This window comes from Nannobrachium achirus (genome assembly GCF_963921795.1).
Source record: "Nannobrachium achirus genome assembly, chromosome: 14".
Taxonomy (NCBI): Eukaryota; Metazoa; Chordata; class Actinopteri; order Myctophiformes; family Myctophidae; genus Nannobrachium; species Nannobrachium achirus.
The window spans coordinates 56,105,642-56,113,437 of record NC_137821.1 but is presented as its reverse complement, the minus strand read 5'-3'; positions in this window follow the sequence as shown (position 1 = coordinate 56,113,437).

Genomic DNA, 7,796 nt, shown 5'->3' with positions numbered 1-7,796 from the left:
ATTATTTAATTAATTATTTTCGTGCGTGGCTTTCACTGCTGCGCGCTGCAGCTACACTCTCAAGGGGAGTCCATACTGTCACAGACCACCGCAATTTACATCGGAAAAGTCCGGTTCAACTACAAAATGACATCTCTTGCAGCTTCTGAAAAGGATTACTCCTAATTTGAGTTCGGAAAGCTGCGCGCACGTTAGTTGGAACTTTCCAACGAAAACGCTGTGGTCTGGGAGAGTATATGTACAGCCCTCTAGCTGTGCTCGTCTTGCGCTCTGATTAAAAGAAATAAGACACAACACAAGTAAGAAATCTTCCTCCACCCACTGTTTGTTATGTTACTGTATATCCTCACAGCAGAAAATTAGACAATGATTGATTGATACTATTGTCGGCTTGCTGTGGTTACAAGCCATCTCGTAAAATACGGAGTATCGTCCAGTTAACCTTCTAAAGAGTAAAGACGCATTCCGTAATGAACGGATACGGGAGGTCGGGGAATCATTACAGGGCGATTTATTTGAGAAATGACTGTAAAATGGGTGAATCTACAGTAGTGCTCCTAATTTTCTAGTCTCGCTGTGTGAGTCGCAGACACACAGAGTTTGTGTGTGTGAGACAGAAGAAAAGCCGTAAAGCCCTCGGCTCGTCACGGCCATTGGCTAATGTACTCATGTCACGACCAATCAGAGCTGTGTTGCTATAGATACGGATAGAACCCATAGCCTAGAAGACTATAGGCTATGCAAGGCAACACTCACTCACACACTCCATTCTAGCTATGCGCACAGACGCACACAGAGACGTCATGTGTGAAATTCACAGCGCGAAATGTTCCGAGCATGGTTCTGAGCCCGGCCCGGCCCTAGGCCCGTTGGTGAGTTTCAGAAACGAGCCCGGCCCGGGCCCATTTTGGCGGGCCGGGCCCTGGTCGAGTCCCGTCGGGTTTATACTACTACTTATACTGCAAGTTGTACTTATTTACCTACTGGACTGGTGGTTCTGCATGTTTAGTAATGTTAGGCTTGTTGTGGGCTCAGTTAGATGAACTGGACATACCGGTAGCTACTGCCTGGTGTTGTCTTACTACAGCCTACTGTACTGTGTGATCAGTTGGTTTTACTAGACATTGGTTCTATAACCAGGTGTTGTCTTGTTGTACTGCACTTTATTGCTTAAAATTGTGTTTTTCATCAAAAAAGATGAGAGGAAATGCTGTGTGAAGTGATTATGATTTGATGGAAATCAAATATTTGTCTGCTGACAAAGAAGTCTGAAGTGCACGCCCGCTTGGGGGGGGGGGTATAATCCTGAATTCATTGTGTTATTTTAAAATGCGATATCCCTCTAAAATTCTCTCTGCACGTGCCTGGTTCTAGCAGATATTTTAACACGTTGGCTTACTCTAAGCTGTAATCAACGGTACAGCCGACCTCAAGAATGAACACCCTATGGTTTTCATTAACAACAATGACATCAGGGGTGTTAGCTGAAATGTTAGAGAACACAGGATCATCGTTACACAGGCTAAACATGCTTGGCTTCACAGTAGAATGTGTATATAGCATGATGGAGGACCTGAAGATGGAAGAGATATCTTTTGATATCAAATCCACTATTCTGTCATGCCTACTTATGTAGAGTGCCCTTTATACATGGCAGTGATGGCACCCATTTAAGATGTGGGACATGGTTTCAGCTATTTGTTCGTGACCATGATGTATACGGAATGATTGCCTGGAAACCAGATTTAACGCCCGCTTTCAATTCTAAGTTCCCTCTGACTTTAGATCTCTAAAGTAATGGAAAACATAGTCTAAAAAAACTAAATCTCGTACCTGGGTTGCATCTTAGAGGCAAACCTTTCAAGTGAAAAAATTACGACCAAGGTAATCAAAAAAGACAACCAAAGAATGTGTTTCTTGTAGTGGGTCGCCCCACTGGTCGACCCATAGCAAAACACGTAAGACTCTAGGAGGTGCACTTATTCTGCCCCTCATGGACTATGGAATGTTCATATGGTATTGCGATGCCTTAAAGTCAAAGCTCCAAACAGCCCAAAACAAACTGATTAGGGTTCTGCCTGGCGTTCCTTCTTGGACCCACTTTACCACTTATCACTTCATAAGCGTGGGGTGGATCAAATTAGCTGACAGAGTACAGCATCTTGCACTGGGCCTGGTGTACAAGATACACTACACCACCAAGATAGTATACCCATTTACCTGACAAAATACTTCCTTAACGTCAAGGATGTGCACAATTACAACACCAGAGGCAAATCCACGAATCACATTCAACCATGATTTGACTCTAAAAAAGGCTCAAATTCGTTCTCCTGCTATGCCAGTAACATATGGAACGGCCCACCACAAGCCCTAAAGGAGTGTGAAACCCTAATCAGTATGAAAAGTCAGCAACAGACGGCTGCTACTCGAAACTTGCAATAGTCTAAGCCCAGACTTCCCTCCCCCTTTCCACTGTAAATATCTCCCTTTTCTTTTTGAATGCTTTTTCCCCTTTTGTTATTGATGATATCCTATGCAAAGTACTGCGTTCTATCAGTCTGTCTTTCAATGTTTTATGAGATACATAAAGTGATTCCTGTGTAAACTACTGTAGTAAGACACCTAAGGGCGACAAGCGACCTCATCCTAAAGGGCGAGATCTGCCCAGATGTCTTGGCCATCTGGCCAGTGATGTATATCGGACCAGTTACCCATGTCTCCATATATGGAGATCCATGTTCTGTATATGGATATATGCTTTGAGACCCCAAACATGCTTACTCGGTTAATCGTTATGTGAAAGTCCTATGACATCTATGACATCTGACATCATACATACAATCCCTTTCATGCCCATATATGTGTCCCAATCTCACTGAGAGCCAGTCATTGCAATTTTTTTCATTTTCATTTTTTTATTTCATTTGAAAGCTGGGGATCATAGCTACAAAATGATATATTGGTTGTGGAGATTGACCCAACAGTTTTGAAGATATGGCTTATAGAATGATGCCATGCTGAAATAGGACTTTTGAGATATTCAAGTTTTAAATAAATTTCTAACCTGCAATGACCTGACTCCGCCACATGGGGAGCAATCTTCAATTCAATCTTCAATTCAAAGAAGCTTTATTGGCATGAGAACACAAACGTTTAAACAGTGGTGGAAAAAGTACCAACATTTTATAATTAAGTAAAAGTATCAATTCTGCAATGTAGAATCACTCTGTTACATGTAAAAGTCCAGAATTAAAAATGTACTTGAGTAAAAGTACAAAAGTATTGGTATCCAAATGTACTTAAAGTACCAAAAGTAAAAGTACAAAATGTTTGAAAATAGCAGATCTACAAGCTCACAACGCGTCGCACCGCAATGCGTTGTGAGCTTGTAGATCGGCTATTTTCAAATAGCCTTGGTATAACATAGGGCTAAAGTGGTTTATGTATGTTTTAAAATTTAGTTATTGCTTTGTAGATTAGCATTATTGGGCTAAATGTAAAGACGCTATGCTGCGCCAACCGTGAATTCAACACAATCTGCTGTTGAGCAGTTTAACCAATTTGCTACGTACGTCTACACAAACGGTCAGATTACAAAGATAAATTGCTTTAGTGAAGGCTCACAGATGTCACCATAGGGTACGCTCCAGCAGAATGTCCCGTAATGATCGTATTATTTAACGAGGAGCATTTTAATCTGATCGGTCGTCGTTTCCTTAAAAAGGTATTAATGTATCTAAGTGCAGTACACCTCGCAACCGATGGGGTCGCATGGCTGAAAAACAACAGAAAATGGCGTCTGATCGGATTAAAATGCTGTTTATTAAACAATACGAAAGATACGGGTCATTCTGCTTGAGCGTACCATACTGTGACATCTGTGAGACTTCAGTAAGCACTTTATCTTTGAAATATGAACGTTTTTGTAGACGTACGTAGCAAATAGGTTTAACTTTTCAACACCAGGTTGAAGTGAATTTATTACGTGCGCAACACCTGCGTTAGCCTGCAGCTAGCGCTAGCTAACGCTAGCTAGCGTTAGCCGTTAGCCACTCATAGCCAGTCAACCAGAATAGTATACTCTAAAGTCAACTTTCCGCCGGCGAGTGAACGATTGCATTCCATCCATGTTTTCTTGGCTGTCAATTTATTGTCCAAAAAAACAAACGCTATGAACGTTAAAACTAGATAGTTTACGACGACACTGTACTATTCAATGCTAAGCTAACTCAGTGACTTCACGGAAGACAAGCGCATACGTCACAGACGCCTCCAGGCAGGAACGGATCATTTTCACCAGCGTAGAAGAAGAAACAGCGGAAGAACGGCGGAAGAATAATAAATAAAATAATACACTAAATCATACATTACGTGGTTAATAATCGTTCATTTGGAACACACGTGGCATTAAATTAATGGGATAAATACTGTGGTTTGCATCGCTAAGTAATGGAGTCCCGATATTACCGCATTTGGCTACAAACGGCTAACAAAGGCTGGCTAGTTAGCATTTTAGCTAATATCAACTGGGAGGACTAACAGAATTATGTACCGATCTCTCACATTAATTTAAAAAAGTCTTATTTACATGCAGAGTTAAGCTCTGGCGTTTAAGTGAAATGTAGCCTGAAATTTATGAAATGCTTTAGTGGCTTTATCACATTTTAGTGAGAAAAAAAAAAGAAGGTATTTTCAGTCCCTGTCTAAAGCTGTAATTTCCGAAATGACTGGCTCTCAATGAGATCGGGACACATATGGAGATCCCTGTCTGTAGAACCAGCCACACAGATATGGGCTGTCTTCCTTCATATATGGGAATTCCCATATAAAGTCCTGTTAGATATGGGCTTACTATTGATAACATCAGGGATCTCCATATATGGGCATAAAAAGGATTCTGTTAGTGTGGTTCCCCTGACATCACAGTGATGTCAGAGCATGACGTTAGAGCAGCAAACCCATAGACCGTAAAAAAAAGTGCACATGGACAGACGTCCTTCCGGACGGACAGAGACATGATGTGCCGTTTCTCATCCTAAACTGCGACATTCGGTCGCAATATTTTATTAGACAAAAATGTAGTACAGTAGGCTACAGTTAAACACCCTGCCAAAAAGGAACATCCCAAATAATGTAAGTCCTTTTACGATCTTTTTAAGCCGGAAGTCCTTGGTATTCAATTCATGGACATAACAAATAGCAAGCAAAAAAACATTCAAAAATCATCACAGTTATAAAAACACTATATGTACAGGATAGGGGAAACAAGGGGGTGGGCTAATGTAAGGGGGGGGGCAGGGTGTTCACTTCTGGCCTGTCTATGGGAGAAGTGATAACTACCTCCACCTCTGGCCTCCTGAAAGGTGAGTTTTCAGGGCAGTTTTGAAGGATTCCAGCGAGCTACATGTTTTAAGGGAAGTAGTCAAGGAATTCCACACCTGGGTGGCAGTTTTGGAAAGGGAGAATTTACCCGGGTTTGTGTTATCAGATCGTTGTGTGCACTCCCTCTGGTATTGTGGTTGTGGGTGTCGCTGAGTTGACCTTGCACCAGTGATTTGTACTGTCATGAAACTTCTAATAAATTATTCGATCAATCAATCAATCAATCAATCAATCAATCAATCAATCAATCAATCAATCAGGACTTACCTGGGAAGAATAGAAGGTTCAGCTGGAGGTGATGAGAAGACATTCATCCAGACATGTAGTGGTGAGCTCTTCTACCTGAGTGGCAGGGGGGGGGGGGGGGGGCATATTATTAACCCTTTACCACACACATCATACTGGGGTATGGGTATCTTTGAGGTGTAGTGTATCTTGTAGACCAGTATTTAGTCAGGTACATGGGTATCTTAGTGGTGTCAGGCCCATTGCAAGATGCTGTACTCTCTCAGCTACTGTAAGCCACCCCACGCTTATGTGGTGATAATATGAAAGGTGGGCCCGAGGAGGAAGACCAAGCACGACCCTAATCAGTTTGTTCTGGGCTGTTTGGAGCTTTAACTTTAAGGCAATTGGGGTATCGTCTGCCCAGAGCACCTGATTGGATGCCAGATCTGTCAGTCAGCTCCTTGACACCTCCCCATCTGTCAGCGTCATTAACTTGCACACCCAAAACAGCAGATCTACAAGCTCACAACGTGTTGCAGAGTGACATGTAATTCTAGGATTTTTACTAGATATTATGTTTAACTAGATCTAAGCTTCAATGACATGAGATTACCAAAAAGGTGAATTCATCACACTAGTAAGACGCCTAAGGGCGACAAGCGACCTCACGCTAAAGGGCAAAGTCAATCAATCAATCAATCAATCAATCAATCAATCAATCAATCATTCAATCAAGACTTACCTGGGAAGAAGTGAAGGTTCAGCTGGAGCTGTTGACAAGACATTCATCCAGACATGTAGTGATGAGCTCTTCTACCTGAGTGGCAGAGGGGGAGGGAGGGGGGGGGGGGGGGTCATATTATTAACCCTTTACCACACACATCATACTGAGATTCATTAAAGGAAGTTTGTCTCATCTTTACTTCAGTTGTGTTGAAACAGGCACGCACGCACACGCATGAACACACACACACACACGTCACTTCTTGCTGTCAGCAAAACCTTTTGAAAAAGTTAAAAATCAAACCTTGGTTCGAAGTGGAGCCGTGAATTTGAGCAGCTCCAGATCTATGTTTTTGATTTTATGTGTTCTAGATCTATGAATTATATGTGTTCTGTAAATTATGTGGTCTAGTTAAAGCTGTCAGTCGATTAAAATATTTAATCAGATTAATCGCATGATTGTTCGTAGTTAATCGCGCGAGTAATCGCAAATTAATCGCATATTTCGTATCTGTTATAAATCTACCTTAAACAGATATTACTACTCATATCAACATGGGAGTAGACAAATACTTGCTTTATGCAAATGCAGCATATTTACTATTTTTGAAATAATAACAAATACTGTCCATAACAGGCCTAACAAACATATAACAAAAATATCTGCTTCCATTAGGACAGATTAATAGTGAAAGGACCACCGCTCATGCCTGAAGGTCTATGACCAAAAGCTTGCACTTTATTAAACTGAAAATAAAGAACATGATTTTGCATACTTTTGAGTGTGCGGAGGCTCCCTTAAATCTTGGCTCCCTTATATTTCATTAGGACAGATTTAAAATAAACGTTTATACTTGGCATTCAATCACTAAACCCCAGCATCCCTATTCTAAGGGGATATTCACCAAAAGTAGCAGATTTACAAGCTCACTACAAGATGCTACAAGAGCTTGTAGATCGGCTATTTTTGGTGAAGAGAGTTGGCATATGGAAAAATAACTCAAGTACAGTGCAACTCAGGGGTGTTCTGTGACGCTAGAGTGCCACCCATAGGATGGAGTTCTGAACTGAACAGAACGCAGATAAACTAGCTGTTACGGTATGTTATGATGTTAACTGTAGAGACACTGTGATTACTAATTGGAGATCATGTGTGGCACACAAGCCATAGTCAGCCAGACCTGCCGGAGTTCAGCCGGATTTGGGCCAAACCTGTTTGCTATGTGGGTTCTCTGGCCGTTTTTGCATGCGTTTGGAGCACTGATGTTCTTGGAGGGTGTGTGTCATGGGGCTCGCGCTGTCTACATAATGTGCCGTTTCAACGCTTCGGTATTTGCTGCACGCGACGCCGTCAGCGGTAATATTGTAGTTTTGATTGTGGTTGTCTGCTACAAAAATCTCTGCCGTTTTGTCTGTCTCATACATAAAGTTATGGGGTCTCATACTACTAGCCCTGCTGC